Here is a 13575-nt window from a genome sequence, read left to right on the forward strand (position 1 = left end):
ACAAGAGGTTGTATAATCGCCCAGCCATTCTATATATGGGAGCACTATAAAATAATTACAAATGTTTTATGGTATGTCCAGTGGTGAGATCATTTTAGGCTTTGTAGATTTCTATATGCAGAATAGTTTTAGTCAAACTGGGAGTTGTAGTTCTTTTCCTTTGCTAAGGTTTTCCTAAGGTTTATTCAGGACACAGAGCACTCGATGCAGATTATGCCCATCCACCTGCCATCCTGCTCGCTCTATCCTTTTAAGAGCTGGCAGGATCCATCTTACCTCTTTTATAATATTAAGTGCAAATAAATGAATCTTGAGTCTCAGCACAGGATCTGGATGCATGAATTATTAATGTTTCCTTCCTGGGTTTGATTACACAGGAGGCTCTATGGAGCAGAGCACTTTGTGTTGTGTCGGCTCTGCAACATCCTGCAGCCTAATGGAGCGGAGGGTTGGGTGATGTCAGAGATATTACATAATAACCATATCTATAGCTATGAAAGTTGCCCATATCCCCAGCAACGCCCCAGGATACGAGGGACTAGCAGTGCATTACATCTGTGTGAAGACTATTATAATATATGAGCCCATATATTTAGTAAGGTATCACTAGTACCACATCTACCATGTGATCTCTCACTGCTTTTCCAATCCTTTTCATATTATAATAATTAGAGAAATACTGCAGTCTTGCAATCATTCCCACCCCGTTCCATAGGAATAATACTGTACAGCCTATACAGAAGCCACCAAGACCCCAAGGAGGAAGGACCAGGACTGCCACTAGGAAGTTTTGAGCTCCTGACGGGCCCCCCACAGAATGATCATCCACCCTGTGTACAGTCATGGCCACAAGTTTTGAGAAAGACACAAATATTATATTTTCACATGATTTGTTGCCCTCTGGTTTTTATGTGTTTTGTCAGATGTTTTTATCACATACAGAGATACAAGTGCAATCATATTATGAGTAACAAAAGCTTTTACTGACACTTAGAAGGAGTTACTGCAGCAAGTCAGTATTTGCAGTGTTGTCCCTTCTTCTTCAGGACCTCTGCAATTCTCCCTGGCAGCTCTCAATCACCTTCTGGACCAAATCCTGACTGATAGCCGTCCATTCCTGCACAATCACTGCTGCATTTTGTCACAATTTGTTGGTTTTTGTTTGTCCGCCAGTCTCTTGATGATTGACCACAAGTTCTCAATGGGATTGAGATCTGGAGAGTTTCCAGGCCATGGACCCAAAATCTCTATGTTTTGTTCCCTGAGCCATTAAGTTATCACCTTTGCTTTATGGCAGGTGCTCCATCATGCTGGAGAAGCCATTGCTAATCACCAAACTGCTCCTGGACGGTTGGGAGAAGTTGCTCTTGAAGGACATTCTGGTCCCATTCTTTATTCATGGATGTGTTTTTAGGTAAGACTGTGAGAGAGCCGATTCCCTTGGCTGAGAAGCCACTCCACACATGAATGGTTGCAGGAGGCTTTACAGGTGGCATGAGACAAGACTGGTGGGATCGCTCACCTTGTCTTCTCCCAACAAGATGTTCTCCAGATGTTCCAAACAATCGGAAAGGAGATTCATCAGAGAAAATGACTTTCCCCCAGTCCTCAGCAGTCCACTCCCTGTACCTTTTGCAGAATATCAGTCTGTCTCTGATGTTTTTTCTGGAGAGAAGTGGCTTATTTGCTGCCCTCCTGGACACCAGGCCTTGCTCCAAGACTCTCCGCAGTCTCACAGTGCGTGCAGATGCACTCACACCTGCCTGCTGCCATTCCTGAGCAAGCTCTGCACTGCTGGTAGCCCGGTCCCCAAGCTGAAACACTTTTAAGAGATGGTCCTGGCGCTTGCTGGTTCTTCTTGGGCACCCTGGAGCCTTTTGGGCAACAATTTTAACCTCTCTCCTTGAATTCCTTGATGATGCGATAGATTGGTGACTGAGGTGCAATCTTTCTAGCTGCGATACTCTTCCCTGTTAGGCCAGTTTTGATGACTGCATGTGTTTCTTTAGAGATAACCATGGGTAACAGAAGAGAAACGATGATGCCAAGCAGCAGCCTCCTTTTATAGTGTCCAGTGGTGTGATTATTACTTAATCATGACAGATTGATCTCCAGCCCTGTCCTCATCAGCATCCACACCTGTGTTACTGGAGACATCACTGAAATGATGTTTGCTGCTCCTTTTAAAGCAGAGGCCTGCAATGAATTTGAAGTGTGTTTTGAGGGAAAAGTTCATTTTCTAGGCAAATATTGACTTTGCAATTAATTGCTGTTAAGCTGATGACTATTTATAACATTCTGGAGTATATGCAAATTGCCATTATAAAACCTGATGTAGTAGACTTTGTAAAAATTAACATTTGTATCATTCTCAAAACTTCTGGCCATGACTGTATGAGTTCCCTGAACCTGGAAAGGGAGGAGGGTTTTCTGTGACTTAGGGCCCCTTCTCCTCCTTGGGCCCTCCCGACTAAACCCCCCTGATGGCAGCCCTGGGAATTACTTGCACATGGAGTCACCATGTCACAGCCCCTAGAACAGCCTGTCCTGATAATGTGTCTTTCATACAAAGAACAGAGCTCCTGTATCTAAGCTACCTTTAGAAATGTATAAATTATAGACAGAGCTGAGCTGCTGTATCTAAGCTGCCATTATATGGGCATACGCCTTAGATAGAGCTGAGTTACTGAATTAAGTTGCCGTTATATAGGCATCCACCTAACTTGGGCTGAGCTGCTGTATCTAGGCTGCCATTCTACAGACATTAAGCTTAAATAGAGCTGAGCTGCTGTATCTAAGCTTCCATTATATAGGTATCCACCTTACATAGAGCTGAGCTGCTGTATCTGAGCTTCCATTATATAGGTATCCACCTTACAAAGAGCTGAGCTGCTGTATCTAAGCTTCCATTATATAGGTATCCACCTTACAAAGAGCTGAGCTGCTGTCACTAGTACAAGGAGTGGATCTGGACCCAGTACAACACAGATTCCAAAAATACCTTTATGCATCAGGCCCTAGGGCTCTGTTCACACTTGCATCATGGGCTCTGGGTGTAAAGTAACAGATTGTATGATTATGGGGTCATCTAGCACAGGGGACCTGTCAGATATTACAGGGCCTATAGAAATATTTCTGCATTTCATATCGCTACCTGTCGAATCTCTCCGTTCCTGTATCATACATAGTTTTCTTTGTGAATAAGAGGTTTTTTTACTATCACGCCCTGTTACTCAGTGCTAGTCACCCACCTCACTGATAATGTGTAATCCTCCTGTCACCAGATTGTGGGTGGGGGTTAACCCTTTGTCTCCCGTTATCGCACAGCACCAGACCTATGTCATAAAAGGCATCAGGTATCAGCAGGTTATATACAGCCACATAATGCAAGTTATCCTTACTGTACAATATATCACAGAAACAACTGATCTCTGTTCCTTTATATCCCCAACAAAGGTGTCATAAAACATCCCTACAATACATGATAATGTAAGATAAAAATAGAGTTTACTAAATCTTATGTCATTTCTATTACCCCTCGTATATTACATCAGAGAAAGGATTTCATATGTTCTTTATCTTGAAAGAAACGATAACAGCACCACTCCCTGCAACATTTATCTGCATATGTATATCCTAGATACACGCACATAACTACCATCATACTGCCATATGTTCAAGTAGTACAATACTGACTCCATGATGAAGAAGAAAAATACATCAACTATTATACTGCCCCCTATGTACAAAAATATAACTACTATACGACTGTCTTCCAAGTACAGGAATATAACTACTATAATACTGCCCCCTGTGTACAAGAATATAACTACTATAATACTGCCCCCTATGTACAAGAATATAACTACTATAATCCTGCTCCGTATGTACAGGAATATAACTACTATAATACTGCCCCCTATGTACAGGAATATAACTACTATAATACTGCCCCCTATGTACAAGAATATAACTACTATAATACTGCCCCCTATGTACAGGAATATAACTACTATCATACTGCCCACTATGTACAAGAATATAACTACTATAATACTGCCCCCTATGTACAGGAATATAACTACTATAATACTGCCCCCTATGTACAAGAATATAACTACTATAATACTGCCCCCTATGTACAGGAATATAACTACTATCATACTGCCCACTATGTACAAGAATATAACTACTATAATACTGCCCCCTATGTACAAGAATATAACTACTATAGTACTGCCCCCTATGTACAGGAATATAACTACTATAATACTGCCCCCTATGTACAAGAATATAACTACTATAATACTGCCCCCTATGTACAAGAATATAACTACTATAATACTGCCCCCTATGTACAAGAATATAACTACTATAGTACTGCCCCCTATGTACAGGAATATAACTACTATAATACTGCCCCCTATGTACAAGAATATAACTACTTTAATACTGCCCCCTATGTACAAGAATATAACTACTATAATACTGCCCTCTATGTACAAGAATATAACTTCTATAATACTGCCCTCTATGTACAAGAATATAACTACTATAATACTGCCCTCTATGTACAAGAATATAACTACTATAATACTGCCCCCTATGTACAAGAATATAACTACTATAATACTGCCCCCTATGTACAAGAATATAACTACTATAATACTGCCCCCTATGTACAAGAATATAACTACTATAATACTCCCCCTATGTAAAGGAATATAACTACTATAGTACTGCCCCCTATGTACAGGAATATAACTACTATAATACTGCCCCCTATGTACAAGAATATAACTACTTTAATACTGCCCCCTATGTACAAGAATATAACTACTATAATACTGCCCTCTATGTACAAGAATATAACTTCTATAATACTGCCCTCTATGTACAAGAATATAACTACTATAATACTGCCCTCTATGTACAAGAATATAACTACTATAATACTGCCCCCTATGTACAAGAATATAACTACTTTAATACTGCCCCCTATGTACAAGAATATAACTACTATAATACTGCCCTCTATGTACAAGAATATAACTTCTATAATACTGCCCTCTATGTACAAGAATATAACTACTATAATACTGCCCTCTATGTACAAGAATATAACTACTATAATACTGCCCCCTATGTACAAGAATATAACTACTATAATACTGCCCCCTATGTACAAGAATATAACTACTATAATACTGCCCCCTATGTACAAGAATATAACTACTATAATACTCCCCCTATGTACAGGAATATAACTACTATAATACTGCCCCCTATGTACAGGAATATAACTACTATAATACTGTCCCCTATGTTCAAGAATATAACTACTATAATACTGCCCCCTATGTACAAGAATATAACTACTATAATACTGCATCCTATGTACAAGAATAAAACTACTATAATACTGCCCCCTATGTACAGGAATATAACTACTATAATACTGCCCTCTATGTACAAGAATATAACTACTATAATACTGCCCCCTATGTACAAGAATATAACTACTATAATACTGCCCCCTATGTACAAGAATATAACTACTATAGTACTGCCCCCTATGTACAAGAATATAACTACTATAATACTGCCCCCTATGTACAAGAATATAACTACTATAATACTGTCCCCTATTGTGGAGATTTGGCCCAGTAGAGACTGTGGTAACGGGGTGCTGTGATGCAGTTCAAGACAGTGACACCAAGGTACAGTCCAAAACAGGTCTCGCCTGCGTTTATTGCAGCAAAAGTAAAATAAAACAGCCTTCACATTCAGGCATCCAAACAAAATAATATCCTACCCGTCAGGGTGCTAACTAAACATTGGTTCTCTAACTCACCGCTAACAAAAACACTTTTGTTGCTCCAGGCCCAGAGAACAAGGCTGCGTGCCCTCCAGCCTCCTGCCAGAGAGAGACAACAACTTCAGATCTGCTGAGTGATTATATCCAGGCTGATTAGGCTGTTCCCATCACCTGTGTCCAAGGTGCTGGACAAACCCACCTCAGCACTAAGGCCTTGCATAGAAGCCAAACCTAGGGGAAACATACCGCCCATCCACAGTTAACCCCTTCAGTGTCTCACATACCCTCCCCCTCTGTTTGACCCTGTGGGGACGAACACTTTTGGCCATCAGACAGTGGGTACGGGATAGGGCATCGGCATTCCCATGCAGCTTTCCTGCTCGATGTTCCACCGTGAATTTAAAATTCTGGAGCATTAGGAACCACCTTGTGACCCTGGCGTTCCTCTCCTTGGCCTGACTCATCCAGGTTAGGGGAGAGTGATCAGTCACTAGTGTAAACTGCCGCCCTACCAGATAATACCTCAGGGATTCCAGAGCCCATTTGATCGCCAAGCACTCCCTCTCAACTATACTATAGTTCTTCTCAGGAGGTGTGAGCTTGCGGCTCAGGAATGTCACGGGATGTTCCTCACCCTCCACTACTTGGGACAGGACAGCCCCTAAGCCCACGTCAGAAGCGTCAGTCTGCACAATAAAGGTCTTGGTGAAGTTAGGGGTGATCAGTACCGGTCCCTCACACAAAACCGTCTTAAGTCGCTGAAACGCCCCCTCAGCCTCTTCACTCCACTTTACCATCACCGCCCTGCTACCCTTGGTCAGGTCAGTCAGGGGTGCCGCTATTGTCGCAAAATCGGGGATAAATCGGCGATAATAGCCCACTATGCCCAGAAAAGCCCTCACTTGCTTCTTGCTCAAGGGTCGTGGCCACTGCTGGATCGCCTCTACTTTATTTACTTGGGGTTTGATGACCCCTCGCCCAATACGGTACCCCAGGTAACGGGCCTCTTCCAGTCCCAGTGCACACTTTTGGGGGTTCGCTGTCAGCCCTGCTGCCCTCAGGGAGTCTACCACTGCTTGTACTTTGGCTAGATGACTCCCCCAGTCGTTACTATAGACTATGATGTCATCTAAGTAGGCCGAGGCATAACTCCGGTGAGGTTTTAGCACGAGATCCATTAACCTCTGGAATGTGGCGGGAGCCCCATGTAGCCCAAAGGGGAGTACCACGTACTGAAAAAGCCCATCAGGGGTAACAAAAGCGGTCTTCTCTTTAGCCCTGTCAGTCAGGGGGACCTGCCAATACCCTTTCGTCAGGTCAAGGGTGGAGAAGAACCTAGCCTGTCCAAGTCGTTCTATCAACTCGTCAACCCTGGGCATGGGATAGGAATCAAATTTGGACACCTCGTTCAACTTCCTAAAATCATTGCAGAACCGTAGGGAACCATCCGGTTTGGGAATCAACACAATAGGACTCGACCAGTCACTTTTAGATTCCTCGATAACCCCCAGGTCTAACATCTGCCTGACTTCTTTGGATATGGCAAGCCGGCGCGCTTCAGGGACCCGGTAGGGTTTTTGGTGTACCCGGATGTGGGGTTCGGTTATGATGTCATGCTTGATGACTGAAGTACGTCCCGGTAATTTAGAGAACACATCCACATTTCGGAGCACAAACTCCTTCGCTTCCTGAATCTGGGCCCTGGAGAGGGACTCCGAGATCCGTACTTCAGGCACCTTGGCATCGGGTACACCTACCTCCGGGGTCCCCTTCTTGGAGACAGACGCCTCCTCTACTCCCATGGCCATCAGGGACTCTCTTTCCCTCCATGGCTTTAGGAGGTTCACGTGGTATATCTGTTCGGGTTTCCTCCTCCCCGGCTGAGATACCCTGTAGGTTACCTTCCCCGCTCTCTCCATGACCTCATATGGTCCTTGCCATTTGGCCAAGAACTTGCTCTCCACGGTGGGCACCAGAACTAGCACTTTGTCGCCTGGGTTAAAGGTCCTGAGTCTGGCTGACCTATTGTAGACCCTAGACTGGGCCTCTTGTGCCCTTGTCATGTGCTCCTTTACAAGGGGCATTACCGCCGCTATGCGGTCCTGCATAAGGGAGACGTGTTCTATCACACTACGGTGGGGGGTCCTCTCCTGTTCCCAGGTCTCCTTGGCTACATCCAACAGCCCACGTGGGGAACGGCCATATAACAGCTCAAAGGGTGAGAAACCCGTAGAGGACTGGGGAACTTCACGTATGGCAAACATCAAATAGGGCAACAAACAATCCCAGTCCTTCCCATCTTTGCTGACCACCCTCTTTAGCATCCCCTTCAAGGTCTTGTTAAACCTCTCGACCAGGCCATCTGTCTGAGGATGATACACAGAGGTGCGGAGCTGTTTTACCTGCAGTAACTTACACATCTCCTTCATTACTCTAGACATGAATGGGGTACCCTGGTCAGTCAAGATTTCCTTGGGGAGGCCGGTGCGTGAGAATACCTGGAACAGCTCCCTAGCAATATTTTTGGAGGAGGTGTTCCTTAATGGAATCGCCTCGGGATACCGCGTAGCGTAGTCCAGGATAACCAGGATGTATTGGTGCCCCCTTGAGGATTTGACTATGGGGCCAACCAGATCCATTGCAATCCGTTCAAATGGCACCTCTATGATTGGTAGTGGGACCAAAGGACTCCTGAAGTGGGACACCGGGGCAGTAAGTTGACACTCAGGGCAGGAGCTACAATACCGGTTTACCTCCTCCCACACCCCGGGCCAGAAAAATCTCTGCAGGATCCTCTCTCGGGTCTTCTCAGCACCTAAGTGCCCTCCCAGCACATGTTTGTGTGCCAACTCTAGCACCAGCCTACGGTGAGATTGGGGTACTACAAGTTGCTCAACCTCCTCACCCCGTATCTGGTCGACCCGGTACAACAGTTCCCCAACAATCACCATTCGGGGGTATATTTTATCAGCCCCTGGTATTTGGAGTACCCCATTTATCACCTTAACATTCTCCCGTGCTTTAACCAAGGTAGGGTCCTGTAGCTGTGCAGCCCCAAAATTTTCACGGGAAATCTCAAGGTCCGGCATGTCGGCCATCTCCTCGTGGCCCTCGACCTCACCAGCTAGAACCTCTAGGGGAGAGAATTCATCACATGGGGTCACCCCTACTGCTGGTGTGGGTACATCGGCCTCAAAGGGTTCAGGGGCCAAGGCCGGACATACCTGATGCCCATTATCTGCAACAGCACCTGAGGTGGGTCTTCGTCTCCAGAGGTCCCAAAACACCGGTAAGTCTCTGCCAATAATAGCCTCATGAAACAGGGTCCCCACCACCCCCACTTCATGGGTGACAGTACCACAAGGTGTATGTAGGTTGATGACGGCAGTGGGATATTCGCGAGTGTCCCCATGTATACATAGCACTCCCACTTTCCGCCCACTGTACAGTCCAGGATCAACCAAAGTTCCCCGCACCAGGGTGACCAGACTCCCTGAGTCTAGCAAGGCTTCCACCGTGTGACCACCGATTGTGACCATACACACTTGGGGTTCTGCATCCGTGACTGACTCGGCTGCCAGAGCCGGCCGGGCAAACAGTGACACTCGCCGGGTCTGGTTGCAGTCCATTGGCTCCACTGACAGGGGACAGTTGGCAGCAATATGGCCCATTTCATGGCATCGCCAACACTGGATACGGCTATGACCTCGGTCACGAGCCTCACTGGGTTTCTGGGTATCCACGCCCCCCAATGAACCCCCTCCCAACCTGACATGCCTCCCCTTTTCCGCAGTAGTAGCCTTACCCAACGGTTTGGTGACCCTGTCACTGGCACTGCTTCGTGTGGGAGAGGTAAGTAGAAAGTCCTCCGTAGCCCGATATCTCTCTACTAGGGACACGAGTTCCTCAGCTTTTGTGGGACCGGCCTGTCCAACCCACCGCTGGAGCCGAGAGGGCAGAGAACGGGTGAATTTGTCGAGAACCACTCTCTCCACCATCTGTGCTGGGGTGCAGTCCTCTGGTTGGAGCCACTTCCGGACAAGATGGATCAGGTCATGCATTTGGGAGCGTGGGGGTAGTTTTTCTGAGTAAGCCCACTGGTGGACCCGGCTGGAACGAACTTGAACGGTGACCCCAAGACGAGCCAGAATCTCCGCCTTTAGCTGGGGGTACTCACGGGCCTCCGTTTCACTCAGGTCGTAGTAAGCCTTCTGCGACTCGCCTGTCAGGAACGGTGCCAGGACATCTGCCCACTGCTCAGCCGGTAACTCCTCTCGCTCAGCTACTCGCTCGAACACAGTGAGATACGCCTCCACGTCGTCGGTCGCCGTCATCTTTTGTAAAGCCTTCTGCACTGCAGCCCGTGCGGAATGCTGGACAACCGGGTACCCTTGCAAACCAGTATGGGACCCCTCAGAAGTCGTCGCTTGCGGTGCTGCCATAACGCCAGAAAACTTTTCCATCATCAGCTGGAACATGGCTCGGGACTCTTCCCGCTGTTGCTGGAGCATGGCTTGCTGCAGCTGCCGATCAGCCCGGGACTCTTCCTGCTGCTGGCGGGACCTCTCCTCCTGCTGCTGGCGGGACCTCTCCTCCTGCTGCTGGAACATGGCTTGCTGCTGGCGGGACCTCTCCTCCTGCTGCTGGAGCATGGCTTGCTGCAGCTGCCGATCAGCCCGGGACTCTTCCTGCTGCTGGCGGGACCTCTCCTCCTGCTGCTGGAACATGGCTTTAATAAAGTCCTCCATCTTGGCTTTATCCTGCAATTTGCCTGCTGCTTTCACCCAGGCCATGCAATGTTGCAGGATGTAGCGAGCCTTTCAGGTGTGTGTCTTTGAACTGCCCGCAATCCGAAGCACCATATGTGGAGATTTGGCCCAGTAGAGACTGTGGTAACGGGGTGCTGTGATGCAGTTCAAGACAGTGACACCAAGGTACAGTCCAAAACAGGTCTCGCCTGCGTTTATTGCAGCAAAAGTAAAATAAAACAGCCTTCACATTCAGGCATCCAAACAAAATAATATCCTACCCGTCAGGGTGCTAACTAAACATTGGTTCTCTAACTCACCGCTAACAAAAACACTTTTGTTGCTCCAGGCCCAGAGAACAAGGCTGCGTGCCCTCCAGCCTCCTGCCAGAGAGAGACAACAACTTCAGATCTGCTGAGTGATTATATCCAGGCTGATTAGGCTGTTCCCATCACCTGTGTCCAAGGTGCTGGACAAACCCACCTCAGCACTAAGGCCTTGCATAGAAGCCAAACCTAGGGGAAACATACCGCCCATCCACAGTTAACCCCTTCAGTGTCTCACACTATGTACAAGAATATAACTACTATAATACTGCCCCCTATGTACAAGAATATAACTACTATAATACTGCCCCCTATGTACAAGAATATAACTACTATAATACTGCCCCCTATGTACAGGAATATAACTACTATAATACTCCCCCTATGTACAGGAATATAACTACTATAATACTGCCCCCTATGTACAGGAATATAACTACTATAATACTGTCCCCTATGTACAAGAATATAACTACTATAATACTGCCCCCTATGTACAAGAATATAACTACTATAATACTGCCCCCTGTGTACAGGAATATTAATACTATAATACTGCCCCCTATGTACAAGAATATAACTACTATAATACTGCCCCCTATGTACAAGACTATAACTACTATAACACTGCCCCCTATGTACAAGAATATAACTGCTATAATACTGCCCCCTATGTACAGGAATATAACTACTATACTGCCCCTATGTGCAAGAATATAACTACTATAATACTGCCCCCTATGTACAAGAATATAACTACTATAATACTGCATCCTATGTACAGGAATATAACTACTATAATGCTTCCCCCTATGTACAGGAATATAACTACTATAATACTTACCCCTATGTACAAGAATAAAACTACAATAATACTGCCCCCTATGTACAGGAATATAACTACTATAATACTGCCCTCTATGTACAAGAATATAACTACTATAATACTGCCCTCTATGTACAAGAATATAACTACTATAATACTGCCCCCTATGTACAAGAATATAACTACTATAATACTGCCCCTATGTACAAGAATATAACTACTATAATACTGCCCCCTATGTACAGGAATATAACTACTATAATACTCCCCCTATGTACAGGAATATAACTACTATAATACTGCCCCCTATGTTCAAAAATATAACTACTATAATACTGCCCCCTATATACAAGAATATAATTACTATAATACTGCCCCCTATGTACAAGAATATACCTACAATAATACTGCCCCCTATGTACAGGAATATAACTATAATAATAGCCCATACTAGGGGGAGCTCTGGGACGCTTCTATATATTCTTACAAAGTCACTCAAGTTCACTGAAAGTGCATTGTCCGTGTATAATGCAGCGTGCGGCAATTCACTTAGATTGTGCACCTGAAATCATGAATGTGCGGCTTCCCCGCACTGGTTCAGCAGAGTTCACTATCTTTTTTGTGGTGCACCTTTAACATAGGGCGTGCAACATAATTTGCAATTAAATACGGCGCTCAGTTGGAATCATTTGGACCATCCGACGGCACACCCCGTAATTTGAGTCGCATAGAAGTCACCGCAGCTGCGCCACAAAAGGGTTGCATGCGACACAATGTCAGCGCAGACACTTCTTACATACCTTCTTACCAGTATTATAGTAGTTATATTCTTGTACATAGGGGGCAGTATTATAGTAGTTATATTCCTGTACATAGGGGCAGTATTATAGTAGTTATATTCTTGTACATAGGGGGCAGTATTATAGTAGTTATATTCTTGTACATAGGGGGCAGTATTATAGTAGTTATATTCTTGTACATAGGGGGCAGTATTATAGTAGTTATATTCTTGTACATAGGGAGCAGTATTATAGTAGTTATATTCTTGTACATAGGGGGCAGTATTATAGTAGTTATATTCTTGTACATGTAAGAAGGTAAATAAGCCCCATTATGTTATCATTGAGCTCATTGTATAAACTGTATAACTCCTGAGCTCCCCCTAGTGGTGGCTGCATGGAGATGTGATGCTATGCTTTATATATTTATCTGGGCAGGGGGTCTGGAGCTCTGTATTGGAAAAATGAAGTTCTCTTGCTTTAAAAATATCCACATTAATCAGAAAAATGTGAAATTAGTGATATCAAAGAGATAGACCGCCCAGATAGACATTCCCTAACGTAAAAGTTTTGAGTTGTTTTCAGGTCATATGCTCCTAATTCAGTATGACGAACACATCCACGGAGGAATACAAAGACAGCCACTCATCCCCTGATGAGAGTGTAACACATCCCAATTATCTGTGTGCATAGGATGAGGTGAAGAGAGTGGGGTGGGATCTCCTCCATCGTGACTGGGAGTCATCCCGTCCCCGAGGGGCGCATTGCCCGACGCTAAATCCGTACATCAATGCACTCACACAAGAGGAGACATATTACTCATCCTCAGATCCAACCCTTGCAGCAGCAGCAGCTTCCAGGCGAATACGTAGAAGATAAGGAGACACTATGCAAAACTGATTCAACTTCTGTCGTCTCTGGATTTCTTTATGCCCTTATTTACTTATCTCTTAAAGCAGGGGTTGGGAACCTTTTTGGCTGAGAGAGCAATGAACACCACATATTTTAAAATGTAATTCTGTGAGAGCCATACAATATGCACATGCCTCCCAGTAGATAGGTAGTCCCTTCATATGCC

General features: G+C 45.1%; 1 long non-coding RNA gene across 1 annotated transcript in view; it reads right to left on the reverse strand.

Moving 5' to 3' along the window:
• Nucleotides 1-3250: 3250 nt before the first annotated feature.
• LOC140106236 (uncharacterized) overlaps nucleotides 3251-13575 on the reverse strand; it is a 37706-nt gene continuing 27381 nt past the window's right edge. The window contains exon 3 of the long non-coding RNA XR_011850740.1: nucleotides 3251-3335. This is a non-coding gene — a long non-coding RNA (uncharacterized lncRNA). The remainder of the gene's footprint in view (nucleotides 3336-13575) is intronic.

This window comes from Engystomops pustulosus, chromosome 11, assembly GCF_040894005.1.
Source record: "Engystomops pustulosus chromosome 11, aEngPut4.maternal, whole genome shotgun sequence".
NCBI classification, from domain to species: Eukaryota; Metazoa; Chordata; class Amphibia; order Anura; family Leptodactylidae; genus Engystomops; species Engystomops pustulosus.